Source organism: Balaenoptera physalus, assembly GCF_965194825.1.
Source record: "Balaenoptera physalus genome assembly, chromosome: 2".
In the NCBI taxonomy this organism is placed as follows: domain Eukaryota; kingdom Metazoa; phylum Chordata; class Mammalia; order Artiodactyla; family Balaenopteridae; genus Balaenoptera; species Balaenoptera physalus.
Genome location: NC_138883.1, coordinates 177,745,806 through 177,769,515, shown reverse-complemented (window position 1 = coordinate 177,769,515; position 23,710 = coordinate 177,745,806). Strand labels below are relative to the sequence as shown.

Genomic DNA, 23,710 nt, shown 5'->3' with positions numbered 1-23,710 from the left:
TCTCTTGTTGCAGAGCACAGGCTCCAGACGCGCAGGCTCAGTAGTTGTGGCTCACGGGTCTAGTTGCTCCGCGGCACGTGGGATCTTCCCAGACCAGGGCTCGAACCCGTGTCCCCTGCATTGGCAGGCAGATTCTCAACCACTGTACCACCAGGGAAGCCCTGAATACATTTCTTTTATTCACTAAACAATATGCTGTAGACTTTTCACAGGTCAGTTCTTTGGCTTCTACCTCAATATTTGAAAGTTTTTCATTATATTTCATTCTATGGTTTACCATAATTTATGTCACCAGTTCCTGATTGGTGGCCATTTGGATTTTTTTCTATAATAAATAATCTAAAACAAATATTTGAACATATATCTTTACATGCTTGATTTCTATAAAATAAATTGTAAATAGGAACCACTGGGTAAAAGGAGATGACCTCAAATATTGCCAAATTGGCCATTACAAAGGTTGTACCAATTTAAGCTCTGGCAAAATGAATGACAGTACCAACTTTCGGTATGTTTTTAATCTCTGCTAAACTAATAGGCTTTTATTATTGTTGAATTTCCTGTATCTTAGGGGTGCTGAGGAGCATATTATTAGCCTTTTGTATTTCCTTCTTCTGTTGAATTGCCTGTTTGTAGCTCCTTGCTTTATCTTTCTATTAAGTGGTTCTTTTTCTTATTGATGTATAAGAGCTTTTAATACTTAATGAATATTCAATCTTTTAAAATTGTCATATATGTTGTAAATATCCTTTCCAAGTTTGAAGAAGCATTATAACTTAGTTAACTGCACAGCCTTGAAAGTTCAGATTCTGTGCCTATAAGAAAGTATTGTACCGAGATTAAATAAAAATAATGCATATAGGGACTTCCCTGGTGGCACAGTGGTTAAGAATCCACCTGCCAGTGCAGGGGACACGGGTTCAAGCCCTGGTCCGGGAAGATCCCACATGCCGAGGAGCAACTAAGCCTGTGCGCCACAACTACTGAGCCCACGTGCCACAAGTACTGAAGCCCACGCGCCTAGAGCCCGTGCTCCACAACAAGAGAAGCCACTGCAATGAGAAGCCCGCGCACCGCAATGAAGAGTAGCCCTGCTCACCGCAGCTAGAGAAAGCCCGCGTGCAGCAACAAAGACCCAATGCGGCCAAAAATAAATAAATTAATTAATTAAATAATAATGCATATAAAATTCTCACTACAGAGCTTGGACTTAGCAAGTGCTTCAAAGTCAGTTTATAAGTGTTGCTTGCAGATTCCTTTACAGTAACTTTGATACATGTATCATTTCATCAAATAGTCCTCTTATTAATACTTTCTGCCCTTGCGATTGAGCTAGGAAAGGTCTTGACTATATATATTCTCTTATGTGTATTTCAGGCCTTTTTTTTTTTTTTTTTTTTTAATAAGAGTCTGTGTCCTATGCGCTAATGATCACTCTGCAGACACCCTCTGGTCCCTTGCTTCCCTTACTCTTTCTTTGCCCTCCTGGTCTTCTCTGGTTGAACCTCACTGCCTGCCCTGTGCTCGCACTCACCTCCTGCTTTTCTCTCTCCCCCTTTTATCAGAACGCCTCCACAGGGTCGCCTCTGTCTCCTTCTCTGTGCCCAGCCCATTCCAGTCAAGCTTTGCCCCGTTTCCCGCACTCTGCACCCCGAGTCTCCATCTGACCAGATGCTCCGCTCACCACTCATCTTACTTAAGCCTCAGCGTCACCTGACAGAGCCCATCTCTGCCTCTTCAAATCCTCTCTTCATCTGCTGTCTGGGTCGTCGCTTCCCAGGTTGTCCCCGTGTCACCAGCAGCTCTTTCTGGGTCATTCCGCTGCGTCCCCCTCCTCTTTCCTGACTGCTGCATCATGGAGTGTCCCAGGCTTACTTCCTAGCCTGCTTCTCTTCCTCCTTCACCCTCACAGCCTAGGGCATCTCAAACAACCCGCTGAATTTAAATTCTGTCTTTTCTTATGCCTCCTAAATTCACATCTCTAGCCCCGATTTCTCCCTGAAATTCAGACCCACATATTCAGCTGTCTACCTATCATCTCTATTTGGATGCCTAACAGGTATCTCCGATGTGATACGGGCCAGACCAGGGTCGCCATGGCCCGTTGTCCAGCTTGTGCACTGCCTCAGGCAGCCAGCCAAGGGAGCCAGATGGGCGTGCAGCCCATGCCCAGCTTCCTAAGCCCTGAGCTCAGGTGTGGGCTCCAACCCCACAGCAGAGGAGGTACCTTCCATGGGGGTGCCTTTCTGATTCTCTCCAAGTTGCCTTAGAGGTTAGCTGAGGCCATGGCCAAAGTGTATCTTTTGATTTCTCCCCACCTCTAACCTGCTACTCTCAATATATGGCACCATTCAATTGAGAAAAAGGAGGAGGAGAAGGAGGCCGAAGAGGAAAGGGGAGAAAAGGGAAGGAAAGGAAATTTAGCCTCTTTATCTCTTTGCCTTAGCCAGTCGGATTCCCAAAGGTACCCTGAATCTGACCTCTTGTCTCTCCTCTTCTGCTCCGCTGAGGGTCTAAGCCCCTATTATCTCTGGGCTACTGCAAAATCTCCCAGCTGGCCTCCTGGCCACCACCCCTGCCCCTCTGCACAGACAGAAGCTTCCTAAGACAGAAATATTCTCTTACCACTCACCTGCTTAAATACTGCCAGCGTCTTCCTGACTCAACCAGAATCAAACCCAAACCCTTTCCTGCAGATTACAACTTTCCCACTTACTCATCCACCTCGGTACCTGGGGCTCGCTAAGCTGCGGCCACACTGGCCTCCTTCCCAGTTCAGATACACCAGCTCCCACCTGCCTCAGGACCTTTGCACTTGCCAGACCTTCTCTCAGCTCTTCACACAGCCACCTCCTTTTCAGTATTCAAGTCCGAAGTATATGTTACCTTCTCAAAAAAATCCTTCCTCAACCAAATTGGCTACAACAGTGCTCCCTTCCCCACCATCACCTTCTGTCTCATTTCTCTAATTTATCTTTATTGCATCTCTCACCTCTTGAGATTACCATATCCACCCCTCGGCTTCCGTGTCATCAGTCTGTCCCACCATCGCCCAGCAGGTCCATTTTAGAGGTCCAGGATCTCTCTGCCTTGTACCTGCCCCATCTCCGGTGCGGAGAACCGCCTGGCACGCAGCAGGCTCTTGGTGACTTGACTGATTAGGTGGACTGATGGGGAGCGGAGATGATGCAGGCGGAAAAGACCACAAGTAGACAGAGGAAAGGAGAAAAGAAGAGAACCAAGAGAGGGGGAGAAGGGGACAGGAAAATGGAAGATGAGGGGCAGACTGGGAGGAGGAACCGCCCCTATGTAGCAGGACCAGGAGAGAGAAAAGATGGGCAGAGAAAACGGGGTTGTTCTCTGGCACCAGAGGGAAATCCTGCAGAGCTGGCGCCGGCCCCTCTGCGAGGCCACGCCACCCCCGTGTACAGGGCGAGGGGCTCCCGAGCGCCCCCTGCAGGAGGCGGTCCCACACGACACCCGGGAAGCCGGCGGTTTGCACGGATCTGGGGCCCCGGGCCCGTAGAGCTGCCCCCAGCCCAGGGGAGGCCCCCAGATGAGCTCAGTGGGGAGATCGAAGAGCAAGGCCGCTAAGCACTGACTTGACGTTGAGCCTCACATGTTTACCCCGCTGACAGTCCGGGGAAGTCTGAAGCAAGCCTGTCTGTGCTTCCTCCCATGTTCCCCTCCGGCCCTCCACCCCGAATTGTGTAGAAGCTCTGAGAATAGAGTGCCCTGGCAGGCCTGCTTGAAGACAGAGAAAGGTCCAGAACTCCAGCCCTGAAATCAGCTTCCCAGCAGTTTTCTCAACGTTAAAAAAAAAAAGATATTTACTGATTGATTTACGTGGCTGCATCGTGTCTTAGCTGCAGCTCGTGGGCTCCGGAGCACGCGGGCTCAGCAGTTGCGTCGCGGGTTTAGGTGCCCCGCAGCATGTGGGGTCTTAGTTCCCCCGCCTGGAATCGAACTTGTGTCCCCTGCATTGCAAGGTGGATACTGGACCACCTGGGAAGTCCCTTCCCAACGTGTTCAGTGTCTTCTCATCAGTTGAGGAGCGGCGGCTTCTACCAGCTGAACGTGCATCTTAACGCTTTTCAAATTGAAACCTTTTCCCGGTAGTCTTCGAAAATGTTTATCCCTGAAAGGACAAAGAAGGGGCTGGGACCCCCTCCCCAGAGAGACCCCAGGTGAGATCTCGCCACCCCTGCTGTCTCGCTTCAGCTCCGACGCTCAGTATTACATTCAGTAATATCAGTATCGGTCATTGTTGGCATTCGTAATTCAGCATTAACCTACTCAGCGCGGCCACTGTCAGGGCGGGGGCCGTTTGGGTTGGGAGGGGGGACGGAAAGAGAGGGTGATGGCTGCAGAGGGTGACAGTACAAGTAGCAGGAACAGATGCTGGACCGGGTGCTCCAAATCCACCCCCGCGCCCGCCGAGAGCTTTCTGGGTGCGGCTTCTCCTTGGATTTGGGGACCCCAGCGGCACTGAGATCACGAGTCAGCACACCCCGAATGTGCTTGTCTCAGAGCCACCTCAGACTTGTGCCCTCAGGAGACAGACTGGCACGGCAGGCAGAAAATGACATCGACAGGCTGGTCAATCGGGGAGGCTCTCTCTGCCAGCTTCCTGTCTGTTTAAAATACCGGGGCTTTGCCTGAACACGGGGTTTTGCAAAGCCCCCCTGGAGCCCCCCAGCAGCCTCTTCCAGGTGTCAGCCATGGGTTTCGTTTCCCCACATTTCTCCTGGGAACACCAGGACGCCGGGCGCCTTTGAATCAGATGTGAAATCCTGCAGGACCTGGTTAGGTGACCCTTGAAACGAAGTGGACAGAAGCCCTGACCTTGTATGGTCTCGGGCGAGGGAAAGGACTTGCAGAGACCTGAGCAGTGACGGCCCACATAAAACTTATTCTGATGGAGGGACTCAGCGAGCTGTGCAGGAGGCCACACGGTTTACAAAGGAGAGCTCTGCTAATTGCACAACAGGGCTTAACAGATGGCATGCGGCCCGGAGCGTAAATTTAGCTAGATTCTGCGTGCCCGGTCTCCACGAGTTCCAGACACACAGTGGAAGATTCTTTCCGTCCCGAGCCAAAGTCGAGGAGAAGAGATCAACATTGCATTTCTCTGAAAGATAACCCGCTATTCCAAGGGGGGGGGGGCTGGTGGTTAAATCAGATCTTTGTCTCACCTCGCACCTAGAGAGTCCATGTCACATCTCTGAAGGGCTCTCCTCTGAATTCCAAGTTGCCAGTGATTCAGGAACCCAATTGGTAGTTCGTTTACTGATGTTTATAATTTGTACCAAGTTTCCTTGCTCAAGTTCAAGGGAACTTGGCATGGACATTCCCTTGTTCATTCATCGGATCTGCTCATTTGTCTTTGCAAAGGGCAGCGTCCGCCCCCTCCTGTGTCACTGGCTCCTGGTGGATGTGGACGGGACAGGAGCTGTCTCTGGCGCCTCTTCCCCCTGCCCACCGCTGATGGTTTGGTGTATTCAGCTGATCTCAGTCAGGTCCCCTTCCTCTTCCTCTGCTGCCTGGGAATCCTTCTGGAAGCTGCGTTCCCTCTTTCCAAGACGGTGATATGCTCCCAGGGAAAGGGGGCCAGTCCCTCAGGGCTGGCACATGAGTTCAGGGCAAGACCCGGTGCCACCTCATGTCTTGGTCCCCTTGCCCTCATCTCACTGCTCCCTTGACCTCAGGGTTCCCTTTGCTTATAAGTCCACATTGCTCTCTGACTAGCTTGTGCCTTGGTTTACATTTCACTGCGTCTGTCACTTCTCAGACTCACAGCTGCATCAGGAAAATACTAAGAATGCAATTATTTACCCATTTGGAATGCAATGAAGCTTTATGAGGGGACCGCAGAATGTCATCTATTCCAGACCTTTGGGAGAAAGCCGAGCTGCTGAGTGGGCGGCTCTGGGGGAGGTGGGGTAGGAAGAGATGTTAGCTCTCGTGCCCAGGCTGATGAGCGTAGGGAGACATGTATTTTGTGTTCTAGAATGTAATCAGTAGGCCCGCTAGGAGGAAGCAGGGCTCTTTGGAGGTACAGCTACTGCCAAGTCTAGGCAGGAAACAGGCAAGAGGAGCTGAGATATGTTGTGATGAAAGAAAGCAGAGACTGATGGGTCACGTGAAAAGGACGTAGGAGCCAAAGTGGAAGGCCTCCCAGTGGCTAAAGAGGGAGAAATAGAAGAACAAAAAGGATTGGTAAATGCAATTGATTGAAATACACTAAATAGGTAAAACCCCATGAGTCCATCATCATCATCATCATCCTCACCATTTGAGAGAGAGACTCTCATCCCCCACCAAAAAAAAGAAAAAAAACCCCAGCCAACCAAACCAACCAACCAAGAAACACAACCTTTGGACACCGCGGGAATTAACTAGGGCACCAAATCCTTACTCTGAAAATGAGCCTTAAAAGGAAAGAATTAAGCTCCTATCCAGCCCTTCCTTATGAACTGTATTCGAGGGTAATGAAATAGACCCCGTTTCTAAGTGGATGAGGGAAAACCACTTTATTGAAGGACTCTCACTAAGGAATGGGAAAAGGTAATGAATTTGTAAAAACAGCCTTTTGCAACCTCTAATGAAATGATTGATCAAGCCACACTCGCCAATGAATGATCTGCACGCGAAGGGACGACTGCACGTCCGTTTGATAACGGGCGACTCGCTAAGCATCCCGCTAGGTGGGCAACAGGACCCCGCGCACCTGCAGATGGGATGCGCTGTGGGCCGCCCGGCACCTCCTGTGAAAGCTCCTTACCAGAACAGCTGAGTCGAAACCAAATCGGGCCTCCAGAGCTAACTTCTGGAGACAGGACCCAAAAGAAGAAAGTGAATGAACCCCAAGGAAGGAAGCAGACAAATCCAGAAAGCGGGGTATTCCACAGGACATTGACACTGTATCTGCCATCAGCCCATGGCACACAGTGGGGCGGGGGCAGAAATAGGGGCTTCTCTAGTTTAGAAGACACAACAACCTATTTTGTAATAACTTTTAATGGAGTACAACCTGTAAAAACATGGAATCACCATGCTGTACATCTGAAGCTAATATAACATTGTAAATCAACTATACTTCAATTAAAAAAACATATAATACCGTTCCACAAACAAAATGAAAATAACTCACAAATAATAGAATTGCAGCTGACCAGGCAATTTGCAGAGAAGTAACTTCAGGTGGTAGACAATGTGTTACGGTATCATCAGTAATCCAAGAAATGCAAATAAATCAACAAAAACCTTTTTTTTAAAAAAAAAAAAAAGAGACATACCATCCAACAGCTATTTGTAGACCCAATTTGGATCCCACTTAGAACAAATCAACTTCAAATCAAAATTTTAGACAGTTGAGCGAATTTAATCACAGGCTGGGAATAAGGGGGCCCCAGGAACTACTCAGTGTAATAATGGGCTGTGGTCATGTAAAAAAAACAAGTCTGTATTTTTTAGAGATACATCCAGAAGCAGCCGTGGGGAAATGATACCAAGTCTTCGTATAAGTATTTCATTCCACAATCATCTCTGCTTTTGAGTGTGTTTGACATTTTCGTAATGTAAAAACTTTAAACGTTGAGAGGGTTTCAGGTGAATCTAAACCTTATCGTGAGAGCCAATGATTAGAGCACCTCGCTTTACATTCTGCTTTCAGTATTAAATAAGAGGTGGTTGGGGTCTAGTTCTCAGCCTTTCTTCTATGAATTCTCATGGTGATGACCACCTTGTCATCAAAATTACAGTGAAAACCCGGAATTCTAGAATATCACTACACATAGTGCTTATTGGACAGGCTTCTAGAGCCATTTTTATGACGTTGCAGGACTCAGTACTGTTAAAAATATTCTTAGGGGGCCACCCTGATGCTGGGAGGACAGGAGACTGGGGGTGTCTGAGAGGATGCCTTGTAGGGATGGAGTCCCCTGTCTCAGGGGGACACGCACGCCTCATTCTCCTGCTGAGCTGGGACGTTGCCTGGCGGGGCCCCGGGGGGCTGGGTGAGACCCGCTTACTGTCCAGCCTCTACTTCCGGCCACGGGGGGACTTCACTTCCCTACTTCCCTAGAGCTCCCCGAGGCCAGGACTTGTTCTGGCTGGTGAACGCAAGCAGAGATGGCACGTGTTACTTCCAGGAGGAAGCATTTAAGAGGCGGTGCCTGGCTCTCCAGCTCCCCTTCCCTCTGGTGCAGACCACCAGAGGTGACGCCACCCACCCAATGACATCACAGACCAGGCAGAAACCCTGCCCCACCCCCATCTCTGTCCCTCTCCCAAGCCACTGAGGTTCGGAGGGTTTCGTTACTGCAGTGTGAACTGTCTGATACTTTCTAATAGGGAGTGAGAAAATGGAGTGGGCGTTGTGGGGTTTTTAAAAATGTCTTATGTTTGTTTACTTTGTATGTCATGTGCTACTACTATAATATTCCTAATTACTGCAGGTTTTACTATGGTGAGCTTTACTTTGTACACATTACTCTATTCCAGTCTCACCACAAGCTATGTGTAAGCTTTCATTATCATCTCCATTTCGTATCTGAGACAAGCAGAAGCTCAGAGAGGTTAGGTAGCTTGCTCAAGGTCACACGGTGGGTCTAAGGCAGAGCCAGGACCAAGCCCAGGCAGCTCAGTTCTAGAGGACAGCTCTTAACTATAACACTATCTTTTTACCGTATGAGGATCCCACCTCTTACGTTTGCAGGGGTTCTGTTCCTGCTCAAATTGGTTTATTAAATACTGCTTTAAAAAAAAAAAAGGCAAAACGGAACTATTTCAGAGAGCAGTTCAATAAAACAATAACTTTGAGGCCAAGGCTTTGAGGCTTACAAATTGTTCTCTTCACTGTAGTCTATATAACAACAATACTCTTTTCCAAGAACAAAAACCAAAAACTCCTCACAAATTGCTGTGTTTATCAGAGAACAACTTGCCTCACAGATCACTTCTGGCTGGATAAACAGTCACGTTGAAGCCTCTGAAAGTTTCTCAGAAGTTTCTGTTAGAGGCTGGTTCCGTGGGCAGCTCTACCCCAATGAAGACCGCCCCACGTGGGAGAAAGTAGCCTCGGCTTGACCCCCAAACCCGCAAGGTCCCTCCTGCTTTCCATCTTCTTGGGGCTACGTCTCCTGAGCGTACTGTATGTTTGGTACTTTTCTAAGTGATTCGCGTGTGTTGATCCTGACTGGAACCCTCCTTCCCTCCCAGATGGGGAGGTTGAGGCACAGAGCAGTTAAGTACCTTTCCAAGGCCGCACAGCTAGTGCCCAGCAGGACCAGGGGGTGACCAGGCAGCCTGGCCCTGGATCCAGGGCTCCTCATCACAACAGCACCTGCCTCATCCCTGGCCCCTGTTTCCAGGGACCACGCCCCCCCCCGCCAGAGGCCGCCTGGAATAAGGCAGGAGGCCGCACGCCACCCTTCAGAGCCCACACCTGCTTCCTTCCCAAGTCATCCTGGATTCCCATATGCTTCACTCTCCCACGTCAGCAAATTTTACGGCTCTACCTCCGAAGCAGACCCCGGGCCCAGCCACTCCTCACCACCTCCCCAGCTCTCGCCATCGTGGTCACCATCATCTTTCCCCTGGAATCTCACAACAGCACCTCCCCTGCTCTGATTCCACTCTTCCTTCGATAGTGTTCCCTCCACAGCAGCCAAAAACATACACCAGATCACGTCTCTCATCCTATAGTTTATTTATTTATTTACTTTAAAATTTTTTTGATTTTATTTATTTTTGGCTGCGTTGGGTTTTCGTTGCTTGCTTTCTCTAGTTGCGGCGAGCGGGGGCTACTCTTCGTTGCGGTGCGTAGGCTTCTCACTGCGGTGGCTTCTCTTGTTGTGGAGCACAGGCTCTAGGCGCGTGGGCTTCAGTAGTTGTGGCGCACGGGCTTCAGTAGTTGTGGCTCATGGGCTCTAGAGCACAGGCTCAGTAGTTGTGGCGCACGGGCTTAGTTGCTCAGCGGCATGTGGGATCTTCCCGGACCAGGGCTCGAACCTGTGTCCCCTGCACTGGCAGGCGGATTCTTAATGACTGTGCCACCAGGGAAGCCCCCATCTTATGGTTTAAAAAGCATCCTAAGGTTTCCACCCCACTCGTCCTGAGCTAGACTCTGACCTCCCTGCCTTTCCCGCCCTAGCAAACTTAACCCACCAATTAGCAGGCTGGGAACATTTCTCAGTAATCTTCCCAGGCTACCCCTACCTGGAAGTCAGTGAATTTATCATCTCTAATGCTCAGGGAAGGGGGAGGCATATACAGAAGTCGTAGTACACACATAAGGTTTCTTGTATTTTATTGTAAAATTTCAAAAGGATTTTGCATTCAGCGCTATAATACATTGAACCATTGGGAAAAACGGGTGGCCAGGAAGAAGCCATGCTCCCTGCCTGGCTCGGTGAACCTGGAGCCTGCGAGCATGTGAGGTCACATCACACATTACCTGGGGCCCCTCTCCTGCTTTTCTTCTGACCTCAGGCTGGTTTATCAAGTTCCTACTCTCCCTGCACCTGAAGTGTACAGAGATCACTATGGGAGTCAACTCCCTCAGAACTGCTGCTTGGCGTGGGAAAGTCAGATACTCCCACAGCTCTGCAGGAAAATAAAAATTGCTTATGACTCTTAAAAACACGATGAATGGTCAAAAGTCAATGACAGTTGCTGGTAAGGCAAAGTTTTGCATGTTCTGCAGCAGGATGAAAACAGCAAATCTTTAATCGAGATAGAGAGTTGTGATCGAAGAAAGGAAGTGCAGCCCATGGAGAAGTGATATGCTTCTCCTCACCCCCCATGTACGTGTTCCCCAAGCCACCCCAGCGCGCCCCCAGCAGACACCTCAGTCCCCTGGACTCCTCCTGCATCTGGACCCACCCACTGCCAGCACTGTATCCTCCCTCTTATAGGTCTTTCACCCAAAGACCAGTCTGGGGCTCTAATGAGAAGAAGGGAAGGGGCCAACCAGTCTCTTTTTACATTTTTTTTCACTGAAAACATATACGAATAAATACGGTAACGGAAAAATTTCAAATAGTTAAACAGGATATACAATGAAAAGTAAATTTCACAGTGTAATGGTTCAGAGCATAGATTTCAGGCAAACTGCCAGGGTTCAAACCCAGCTCTTCCACTGCCAGCCTGGGTGGCCTTAGGCAAGTTATGGAAAGTCCCTGATCCTCAGTTTCCCTGTCTGTAAAATGGAGATTAAGTTTGTTAATTCATGTAAAGTTCACAAATGGGTGCCAACACATGTAAGCTCTGTCTAGAGAGAGATGATGTTATTATTGTCATTGTGGAGATTTCCTTAGACTTTGAGGGAACCAGAGATAACAGACTTTCATGTATCCTTCTGGACATTGTTTATGCATTCATAAGTACATCCCCTGCTTTTTACATGAAAGGTAACATGCCAACACACTCTCCTGCAGAGACGCTCGTATGTACCTCTACCTCATTCCTTTCCTACAGATGTTCCTTGTGTGACCCGTTCCTGTTGATGGACATTTAGGTCATTCCCCTATCATGTAGTCACAAATACTACTGTAATACAGCCTTTTACGTGACTTGGCGTGTGTTTGTGAGTATGTCTGTAGAATGAACCCCTTGCAGTTGGCTCGCTGGACCCAGGCTATATTCAGGTGACACGTTGGTAGGTGTGGCTGAATTGTCCTGTAGTCCGGTTTCCACGCGGTCACCCCTAGGACAGCTGAGATGAATCCCTCCAGGTGACACCAGGAAACGCTCTGTGCGCAGGAAGCTGTTGCCCTCCCAACGGGCTGGTGCCCTCCAGAGGATTCCTGACGCCCTGCTTCCCACATCTGGTGGGCGGGGCTTCTCATCTCTGCCTGGTGTTACCTGGAGCAGGTATCTTACTTTTTCTGCCCATTTGTACGTTACCTGTTTCTAACCCTTTCAACCCTTCCATGGTAATGTAAGCTTTAAACTTCCACTCTTCAGGTCAAATATGAAAATCCCTTGTCTCCCTTGCATCATTTCCTTCTGACATAATGATGTATTTATTTAGTCCGTTTTCTATGATTTCTAAAACTCAGAGAGTACATCATCTTTTTTCATGGGTGGGCCATTTGTCCTTTCGGGGGAGGGAGGAACATCATTAGAGTCAAGGCTGTGAACTAACTATAAAAGTCATTTTTTTGAAAGTCAGGTGCTCTCCCATAACGGGCCTCACTTCCATGCCCCTTATTCTTCCTTTCCTCCTACTGAACAGCTCACACGCTTGTAAAGTAGGTTCATTATCTGGCATCTTTTGTAACAGAGGATGCTCCCCAGTGTTGGAATTTTCCTAACCAACAATTTCCTTCAGAGTCGTGGTCACCAGGAGGACTTTTTGCAGTTAGTGGGATTGTGATTGGCTCTTTTGGACTGGGCATCGGGAAGCCTGGAATGAGGGCCCCACTCAGCCAGCATCTGAGATCTCCTCCAGGCCCTTAAGAAGCCTCAGTTTCCCCAACTGAAAAAGTAGGGCCAGACCATCAATCCCAGCCAGAACAAAAACTGTGATTTTTATAAACTCTTCCAGATGGTCTCTATCTGCCAGTAATGTTCGTGACTATTCTTCCTCCAAAAATGTCCTTCTTTCCAGAAATACGTACAGAAACAATTAAGAGAATACTTTAAACACATATTAAATTTGCTCATTTATTCCCCTCAAAGACTGTATCTTTTGAAGTAAATGCGATGTAAATCAAAGGGCTAGAGAGGTAGTTTCTACCTAAAAACAACAGCAACAACAAACTCCGACCCAAATTATAAGGCCACCTTTGAGGGTGGAGTGTTTCCAGGGAGTGATGAGATTAAGTTGGGGTCTACAATAAAATTTTACTCTGGGGCCTCCTTTTAAATGACCTGAAGTGGGAAATTAGAATTACTGGAAAGAAATTTAAATCCTTAAAAAAAAAGGAAGAAAGGAATCTGTCATTGTTTAAATATTTCTTCTGTGGTTTAGCATAAGTTTCCAAGATTTATATCTGTAGATTGTGAAAACTCCTCTCTCATGGTCAGAAATCTCATCACCTCATACCCTGTAGAAGCATAAAGCTTATTTTCAAGTAATTGGACAAAGAGAAAACAAAGACATAATAAAGAAAATGAGTTTGTGTTTATGGACCGGTGGAAGTAAATTTTTTCTTGGTATTTAGTGGAAAGAATAGTCAGTGGCACTAATACATCAGAGTAGTTTTGGTTTCATGTAAACAGTACAACATCAAGAGGAAAATAAAATTTGGAGACAGATTTCCCATGGAACAAAATATCAATTACTGTTATATTAACAAGGCTCTTTTCCTAATCTAAAAAGCTATGTTCCCTGCTTGACCTTTTACTTGCTCTGTGTTCCTGAAATAATTTCTTTATCTCTCACTGTCCACCATTTTTAGCCCCATTGGTTACTTCTGTGGATAAGATCCAGAAAACTGGGTGTTTCTTCTGGTAACTGGATCTAGATCTTCCTTTTACCCATTTCATGTTAAAGCTTTTCCTCAAGGGAGTTGTTCATTTATTCATTTACCTAACAAATACTTGCTTAGCACCAACAATGCCCCCAGCACCGAGAAATGTGTGCGGGGGGAAGGAACCGTCCTTGCCTTCCAAGGATTTACGATCTAAGTTTTGCCCCGGGAAGACATATGAATCCAAAGTCACCAAGTCATGTAATTCAATCCCGCAAATATTTATTGCAAGTCTGCTGTGCGCTAGACACTGGGGATACAAAACTAAATGAGATGCAGTGGAAGTCCCAGTTCAGTGGGGAAACAGACCAGGGCAAGCAGGCAGCTCTGCTCCGATGAGCTCAGGTCTGTAACACAGAGATGTGCACACTGTGGACACAATGTGGAGAAACACAGACGGGGAAACGTGCTTCATTCCGCCGGGAGAAGCCAGAAAAGTCTCCTCAGAAGGGGCCTCCCTGTTCATGACGTGATGTCTGACCAGGAATTTGCCAGATGGACATGGTGATGGGCTGGTTACCAGGCAAAAGAAGTAGGGCAGGGAGAGAGCATGGTCCACTTGGAGAAGGCAAATGACCCTCACATCTGGAGCCTTGGATGCAGGTGGACAGGGCAGCAAGGTGAGGCCAGGCAGGGTGGCCAGGGCACTCACGCAGGGCTGGGCACTCCTTGCCAAGGGGGTTGACTTTAGCTTATAGTCTAGGTGATTGGAGCCACTGACGAGTTGAAGCAAAGGTGTTATATGGTAAGATCATTAAAAGAGATGCCCCAAAGTGGACAGCATGAATGGCCACTGCCTGTCAGAGTTCAAATCGCAGCCCCACAGCCTACTGGCTGTGTGTCCTAACTCAAGTGACCCAGCCTTCTTGTGCCTTGGTTTCCCCATCTGTAAACAAGGTAGAGAGAGGGTACAGGAATAAAGACAGGAAGGGCTTGGGAAGGGGCCTGGCACGTAGTGAGTGTTCATTAGGTGTCACCTGCTATCATTAGTAAGACTATCATCATGGTTTTAGTCGTTATGTCACTAGCCTTTGTCACAAAGCAAGTGAGATTTGAGCTAGAGTTCCCACCAGGGAAGGAGAGCCCATCTTTTCTCTCCGGGCTTTTGGTGAAGCAGTCACAGCCAGGGCAAGGGTTGAGTCTTGCCCTCCTACAGCATCGATTGGGTTCCATGGGTCCGCTCTGTCTCCATGGTACAGCAGGGAGATGTGGTTCTCAAGCAGGTTTCCGGAAGGAACAGCACCTCCTGTTTGCCATGCTGGGTCTTCACCAAGACCAGAGGCACGAAGGGTGGAACCAGGAAGGACCCTGCACAACTCACTCATTACACAGGTGGGGAAACTGCGTCACCGCATCCTCAAAGGCTCCTTCCGTGGTCCCACCAGCGCTTAATCTCAAAACTGCAGCTGGAACTCAGGGGTCCTGCTGCCCAGGTCAGCTTTCTCTGTCACTCCATGCCAGTGGGATCACAGAGAGGTCCTAGCCTTGTTAGTGGTTTATTGTCTCCTGGGAGATTGCCCACCTGGCCCAGAGGATGAATGCTCTTCATATGACTCAGGATGAGAAAAAGCCTCTTTTTCCCAGGCCATAGCCCTCCTGAGACACCTGTCTCTTTCAAAGAAAGGAAAAACAAGCAACCTTCGCCCAGAAACTTTGGATCCAGAGAGTCTCTCTAAAATCCCTCCAGTAACCCACGTGGAGACTTTCCCTACTGCTTCCTGCAACATTGATCTCGGTGACTTCTCTCTCCTTTTTTTTGTCCCCAACCACTTCTTACCTCCATTGCTCCTGGAGCAGTTTATCCCTGGAGAGTTTCTCCAACCCCATCACAAAAGCCCCACCTTCCACCAGGAGATGCAGCCCCGGGCATCTCCACTCACGTTAGCTGTGTGAAACGGAGGGGAAGGGGTGATTTGTGGCCCGGAACAACCCCTGGTTTGCACACATCTCAACGATGACACTGGCTTTTTCCTTCTCCTCCAGAAAGACTTTTGACAATAACACTCCCAAAGGTTAGCAGCAGGCCTGGCCCTGGTTTTATTGTCGAGCTGGGTTCTGTTTGAACTGCGGCGCATTCCATTCTCCATTTAGTTTGGGACAAACCAGAGAGGGAATGCACCGTGAACATAACAGAACGCCGCGCTCAGGAGGAAAGAGACTGAGTTGCAGACCTCTGGCCAAATTAAATTCGTCTTTGCTGCCTCCACCTCCAGATTATGCCTCACTCATTAACTAGTTGTTCTATTCAGCTTAAAAAGGGTAAAAAGGCAAAGTTGGAAGCCAAGCCGTAACTTGAGGCAGCTTTGTGGTGATGGTCAAGTCCCCCATGTTTGGCCAGGAGTGATGCAGCCAGGGCTGTTCCCAAGAGCACTGCTTTTTTTGTAAGATGTAGAGAAATGACTGAACAATAGAGATACGTCATTATCACGAAACATATAAATAGATGTTTTGCTTGCTGTCTGACATCGCACGCACAGAGAACTTGAACTATATTGCGTGGTTGATTCTGTCTGAGAGTGTGGATGGCCTTATTAGGAAAAGGTGTTGCTTTGTTGTGAAGGGCAGTTTCAAAGGCATCTTTCTCTCTCTCTCTCTCTCTCTCCTGGGAGAACTGTGACGAGTGAAAAGGACTTTCTTTAGTGAGTAGATCCTAACAATTCAGTGTGAGAGTAGGGACACCACGTATTTTGTGGTTCCGGAACCAGGCCCTGGTTTGAAATAAGTCATACAATCTATATGAAGCTTGTTTTTATCAGCCCAGGCTGATAATTCCAACAGTCCTGGATGTTTTCACATTTGTCTGTTCAGTTTCAAAGCTGAACTCATCCTTTGAAGATGGTGCATCAAGCTTAGAGGAGCATTTCCAGCCACCTCTGAGAAAGATACATTAATAAAGAAGACTTTTTTCCAGTTGGACCCAGAAAAAACAAAAACACACAAAAAACTCTTTTCTAGCTCTCTAATATGTAAGGCATGCTTTTAAAAACATATATGTGTATGTATTTTAGATTTCAAAACAATCACTAACTTAAAGGAAGTAACAAGTACAGTACAAATAATTCTTCCCCTTGGACTATTTGCGAGTACGTTTCTAATCCGATGCACTCTCCCCCCCGAATACGAGCAAGGTCATTCTCCTCCGTAACCATTATACAACCTTGCAAAGCAAGAAATTAACAGTGATGCATTACTACCACCTAATCCTCAGCCCGATTAAAATTTCGCCACTTATCCTAATGTTTTCTTGGTAGTGAAAGGAGACAGTTTGGAATCACACATTGCTTTCTGTTGTCATGTCTCTTTAGTTTCCTTCCATCTGGAACACTCCTCAGGCTTTCCTTGACTCTCATGACTTGACATGTTCGAAGATGACAGTCCGGGTCGTTTATAGAATGGCTCTCAGTCTGGGTTTGCCTGATGTTCTCTCATGATGAAATTCAGGTTCTCTGTATTTGGCAAGAGTATCACAGAAGTGATGCTGTGTTTTTCTCACTGCATCCTATCAGTTCATGATTTCAGTTTGTCTTGTTACTGGGGGGTGTTCACTTTGATCCCTTGATGAGGTGATGTCTGTCAGACCCTTTTTTCCCCTTTGTAATCAGTAAGTATTTTATGGGGAGTGATTTGAAACTAAAGACATTACTTTTGTATTTAACAAAGAGTCAGTATTTTAACTCAGCTAAGACTTTGGAGACGTAAGTTCCAGATCTGGTAGAAAAGAGTCAAAACAACTCTCCCAAAGCAGAGACCCATTGCAGAGGACCCTGGAAGAGGGACACGAGTGGTGTTTCCCAAGAAACTCCTAGAAGTGGTGAATTGTCTGAATCCCTGACGGTAAATAATGCAGAGGTTTTTGTAGGGGGATGGCATCATTGGAAAACCTCTTTGTCACTTTTAGTTTCCACCTGGACTTGTGGTACAAGATGAGGCACTTCACTTTGATAGTGTTGTGTGACTTTTTGCTTAGATTTGTCCTGTTCTTAACTCACAACAGCCTTCCAGGAGTCAGGAATTGGACTTGAAGAACTTTCAGAGACTGTCTGAAATCACAGGGCCAAGAAATTGATGAGTTTTCTGGCCAAGAATGACAGTATTGAGTCCTTTGTGGGACATACTTTTACTAGGAAGCCACTAGACATTGGATAAAGTGGCGTGACCTAGACATGGTAGCTAATAAGACAGTTTTTAATGCCCTGTCCTATAGAATATCCTAGATAAAGGTAATGCTAATATCATTGTTAATTCAAAAAATGAGGTCAATGGATGTTGAACGACGAGCCCTTCAGCCTTACAGCCAGTGCCTGAAGCCACGTTTCCTGACTCCCAGCTCTTGGGGAAGACCATGTCAGTGGAAGTCAGAGACTGGAGACCCTTCCTCACAACACGGCCACCACCCCTTGAGGGAGGGTTCTCTTGGCTCCCATGGTCACTCTCTGAAATTGCTCCCATGCCCATACTTGCTATAATACCCTGGGACCATCATTTCCCACCTTGTTATTCATACACAATGGAACCAAGACCAGAACTTATTCATCATTACAAGACTGACCCTTATAGAAATATATTGACTATGACTGATACAATCTATTATTACAATAACTATTATCATAAGCCATCTTACTTAATAAAACACCTTTAGAACCCAGAACCTTATTTGCCAGAATTTATTTTGATTATTTGGTTGGGTATTTTTTCTGTATGAAGACATTTTGATAGGCCTAAAATTTCTAAAATTCTCAGAGACTTCTTTAGCTGCTGTCTTATAATAAAAGGTACCAGCTTGAAACTTTCCTCATTTCACCAACCTTGTTAGTCTTTAGGAATACTCAATATCTACCTTTAGGGGTTCTGACTTGGTTTTGATTATTTCCTAAAGATCTTGAATAAATTAGAAGACTTCTGCACATTTTTCAACTTGTATTTCTCCAATCTTCAAAAAACTTTCAGGATTCTACTCCATAATATATCTAAATATATGTACTATATATAAATATATTGATACATTGATGTGGATATAGGTATATGTATAAAATATTCCAGGGGATCTAGAGGGGTACCAAATGTTTTCTATAAGGCATAAAGGCCATACAACCAAAATTTTGAGAGGCAACCACAATTTCAGACATCATGCTTTCCGGTTGACTCAGGTTCAAAATTTCTCCCCAGAAAAATTTAAACATAACATAAGAAGGTTGAAGGACATATGAGATTCCCCTGCTCTATGGAGCTGTAGAGATAGGAAGAAAACTGGGATAAGTAAGGACCAGTGGAGGGGGAATGAGCATTCATGAAAAAAAGGGAGGATGTACAGGCTGATAAGTCAAGACAGATCAGACTAGGGATGTAAGGAGGAGCGGGTGGGAAGGAAGGAGCCCACAGAAACAGAGGCCACTCCAGAAATAGACACAAAAACACCATAGCTGGGAAGGCTGAAGCTGCAAGGAGAATGAGCGTGGGCATCCTCTGTGTCCAGCTGGAATAAAGCTCTTGCGGTCAGTGGTTTTCACCTGTTCCCTGCCCTCCCCCACCCCAGGGGATTCTAATGTTGCTGCCATGATGGAGAACCACTGGATTATTAGGCAACACCTTTAATTCCACCAGAATGGTTAATCCCTGATGGCTAATGATGTTGAACATCTTTTCATGTGTTTATTTTCCATCTGTATATACTCTTCGGTAAAATGTCTCTTTGTATCCTTTGCCTATTTTCTAATTTGATTTTTTGTTTTATACTGTTAACTTTTGAGAATTCTCTCTATATATTCTAGATACTAGACCTTTGTTGGATATGTGGTCTACAGATATTTTCTCTATGTATCTTGTTTTTTCATCCTCTTAACAGGGTGTCTCAAAAAGCCAAAGATTCTAATTCTGATGAAGTCCAATTCATCCATTTCTCTCTTTTATGGATCTTGCTTTGGCTGTTAAGTCTGAGAACTCTTTGCCCAGCCCTAAATCCCAAAGATGCTTCCCATGTTTTTAAAAAGGTTTAAAAACTCCCATGTTTTTTAAAAAAAAAATCACAGTTTTATGTTTTACATTTAAGTCCATTATCTTTCTGGAGTTGATTTTTGTATAAAGCTAAAGACTTAGGATGAGGTTCATCTTTTTGCTTTTGGATACCCAATGGCGCTAGCACCATTTGTCAAAAAGTTTATCGTTCCCCCATTGACCAGTTTTTGCATCTTTGTAAAAAATCAGTTGGGCACCTCTGTATGAGCCTATTTCTGGGCTCTCTATTCTATCCCACTGGTCTATGTGTTTATCTCTGTGCCAATACCACTGCCTTGATTACTGTCCCTATACAGTGAGTCTTGAAACCACGTATACTGATTCCTCTTGCTTTATTCTTCTTTTTCAAAATGATTTTAGCTATTCTATTTTCTTTGCCTTTCCGTATAAATTTTAGAATAATCTTGTCTATATCTACAAAATATCTTGCTGGGATTTTGATAGGAAAAACGTAAGGCTGTTTTTTGTGCTCTGAAATGTCCTTTGGTTCCAGGACCTGCTGAGGATGGAATCTTGGCCCCATGACCTCGTTCCCATCTCGCTGTTGGTTGCTGTTGTTGTTTTTTAAAAACCTCCTTTCCTCTGTTCTCAAGTTTCCTGCCTCCCAAACACATGTCAACATCAGGAGTGACACAGCCGTGCAGCTGGGAAGCCCATGAAGCTGATGACTCAGGATGACGGAAATAAACACACTTTGTAGCACCGGCGCCCACAGTCACAGGCTGCGGTCACCCTCTCCACCCCGCCCTGGACCTTCTTCCTTTTTTCCTTCTCCGGGATCCTTTCCCGTTGTCTTGTGCAGCCTGATGTATCCCTCACTCCGTTTTCTGCCTGTATTATTGAACATCCCCTGTCTGGGAGAAACTTTCCAACAGTTGTCTTGTTCAAAAAGAACCAGAGCAGGTATACAAGGAACGGAATATACAGACAGGTCTGGGGACCCTGACCTGGAAACAGGATCTGGTCGCCGAAGCATTACCTGGGAAGTCTCCGGCTTGGCTGTCCTTCCTCTCCAGGGGGAGGTTGGTAATACGTGGATTTCCTGTCACTCTTCTAGACTCTTCTTCCGAGATCCAGAGAACACATGGAGCCCCTCCCGCTCCAACAAGCAGCTTGAGCCCCCTGAGCCTCCTCATGCGGCTGGCTGCAGAGAGGCCGAGCCTCGGGGGTTGTGTGTTCTGTCTACGACACACCATTTGGGTTGATTCTGGGAAAAGATGTAAACAAATCTCCCAAAGAACAAAGAGTTGCAGCTGCGCTATCTTACCTACTGAGAAACGCACCAGCTGGATCTTGCCTCTGAGCCTGTGTGACTGCTCCCTACTTCCATTTCTCTGGCTTGGGAGCTCCAGTGGGGAGTGCGTTGGGCCATAAGGTCAGAGGAGCCCAGGTCTGGTGCGGTGCCCTTCCTGACAGCCACGTGACCTTGGGCTAATCACTTTTGTCTTTGTGGATTAAAAATAATGGGGTAGGAAAAAAAAATAATAATGGGGTAGGGATACCTGTTCTGTAATCAATTATTCCCTAAATGATATCAAAGAATTATTTATAATTTTGTTGGGTGTGATCATGGCATCGTGAAGATAATAATGTTATCTGGGAATTGCTTCAGAATACTCTAATACAAAAGAAAAAGAGGGGAGGTAGAGACAAATGAAACAGGATTGGCAAAGTGTCGGTAAGTGTTGAAGGAGCGTTCTGGGTTGGGGGGGGGCATTATAGTCTACTCTCTACTTTTGTGTTTGAAGTTTTCCATAATCAAAAATTAAGAGTCATACCATTTCACATTCTAGTAGCACCAACAAGATGGTAGACAGTAATACCCTTTGGAAACAGAGTCTTGCTATAGAAGCGCTTGTTTTCACACGGATGCTCTAACTGAATAACTGTGTGAGGGTGCCTCTCTCTCATTGGCTGAATTTGGCTGTAAGAACTGTGACATGTCCAGGCAGTAAACCCATAGAGAAACCCATGCTCACCGCCCCTGTCACCAGCTCGCCAAGTGAAGGGAAGATCAGGAGCCCCTTGGAGGGCAGAAGGTAGACTTGTGGTCCCTCCCAAGCCGGTTTCAATGGCTTCTCTCTCTTTTTCACGTGTGGTGTGATCTCCAGCCCAAGTCCATGGCTGCCTGTCATTTCCTCTTGGATCTTGTGCCTCCTTTCTCTAGGGGAGGCTTTGCAGTTTCCTCCTCTCCTGGATTCTCCTTGCTCTGGTCCTCAGATTCAAGAGAGGCAGAGCAGACGTACAAGGAAGATACTCGGACACAGAGAGTTGAGTCGGGCCAATGGCAGGGGTCAAGGTCAGATCACCTGCACCTTCTGCCCGGGCAGAGGTCCCCGGGCTGCCATCAGGCGATGAGCAGGCTGGTCAGTGTCACTGGTTCTGAGCTCTGGGACAGGACCATTCTGGGTGCTGTTTCTACAAAAGATGACAAAGACGGATCCCTTGTCCCAAGGAACGCACGTCTGGTGGTGGAGAAAGGCAGATAAACAGATGGTTACGGAATCACATTCCAGGGATAGACATATGTAGAGAGGAGGACTAGGGTGTTAGACAAGATGCTCTAATGTAGCCTCTGGGTGTTTAGATGGTGGGCGAGGTGAGGAGGACGTGTAGCGATCAGGGCAGCTTCCCGGAAACGCTGACACCTGAACTCAGTGTTGAAAGAGAAGCAGCTGGTGGGTAGCAGGAATTCCACAGCAGATGTGAGGGGCGCCTCAACAGACAGACACACGTCTTCTTCCTACCTTTCTGCGGCCCTCCTCTTGGAAGAATTCTGCAACCAAACCCCAAATCCCCGCGTCAGACAGCAAGAGCACTAACTCACGTGCTTCATCTACATGAAACTTTTAACAAGGAGGTTGTTAACAAGTGATAGGTGATTGTAGAACCACAAAAGGGTCCGGGTAGGTTTACAGAAAGAAGAACGAATGAAGTTTTTCCACGCTGGTCAGGAAAGAACTAACTGGCCCTTGGACCGTACCGTCCATCCAGGATGAAGGATATTTTCAAACATTGTAGGTTCTTTGTGTTACTCTCTTCCACTAACAGGAAACCCTGTTTGTGTTCTGGGTCCAATTTAATGCCCGTCACTCCCATTTCCTGTGTTTATCTTGGATGACTGAGACTTGTTATAATTATCTTTCTTTTAGTGTAGAGTCTATTATCTTATCCACAGTAGTATTGTTGGTTCATTATTGATAAGCTTGATAAAAGACAAATAGAACAGAATCATTAAAAATATTAACTTAGTACCAAAGGATGGCCCTTCTCGAAAGAGCTGTAAGCATTTTGAGCTTGCTTTTGATCAGGCTCTGGGACACAGTGTGCATGCACGTAGATATCTTTACTTCCTGTTCCCGAGAGGTCTATTCTTGAATTCCCTTTCTTTCTATCTACACCCAACCAGGGTGGTCTCATCTACTCTCCCTCCTGCATCTCTGTCAGTGTCTCCCAGTGATAGGTCCTTAGCTTTTCCCCTCTTTCCTGAGTTCCAGACCTATCATCTGTCCAACCTCTACTGGACATCTCCACATCTCCACTGGAATGTTCCATGGGCCCCCCAGACTTGTATGTGCCACCTCGAACTTGCTCCATCTCTTATGCTGTCCAGTACCAGGCACTCAGCCCCTGTGCGGAACACCTGGGAACCATGCTGGCCCCCCCCCGTAGGTTGATCCCCTCTCCACCCCCTTCCAATCCCTCTCCAGGGCTGTCCTCACACTTCAGATGGGGTGACTTCCCCTCGGGCCATTGGCATCTCTTACTTCACTTCCTGCCACTCTTCTCTCGCTTCCTGAATTCATCACTGCCACTGCTTCCGAGCAATTCCTTAAAAACCTCTATCACTCCTCTGCTTTAAATTAACCCATTGGCTTTCCACTGCTTCAGGATAAGTCCAAATTCTTTACCCAGATGCAAGGCCTTTCACACTCAGGCCCCAATCCATCTTTCCGTCCTCACCCTGAACCCTCGGTCATCAGACTAGCAGCTCTGGTCTTCCCGACCCTCTGCCATTCACTCCCTTATTGATTCCTCTCCCCGAATCCTCTTAGTCTTCTTCTTATTTTTGTGTGTTATAAGAAGGAAAAAATTACACTAGGCAATTCCCGGGACTCCTGCCTGTTTCATTCTTTCATTTATTCCTAAGCTCAATAAACGTTTACTGAGCATCTACTGTATGGCAGGCATAGTTCTAGGCTGCAGGGGTACAGCAG

At 46.8% G+C, this 23,710-nt stretch overlaps 1 long non-coding RNA gene across 2 annotated transcripts in view; it reads left to right on the top strand.

Moving 5' to 3' along the window:
* LOC309654920 overlaps positions 1 to 23,710 on the top strand; it is a 39,960-nt gene that overhangs the window by 5,230 nt on the left and 11,020 nt on the right. The window contains exon 3 of one of the 2 annotated variants that reach the window (XR_014260509.1): positions 19,987 to 20,955. The exons of the other annotated variant lie outside the window; for it this stretch is intronic. This is a non-coding gene — a long non-coding RNA (uncharacterized lncRNA). Of the gene's footprint in view, positions 1 to 19,986; positions 20,956 to 23,710 lie in introns of those variants that run through there. 2 annotated transcript variants of the gene reach the window in all.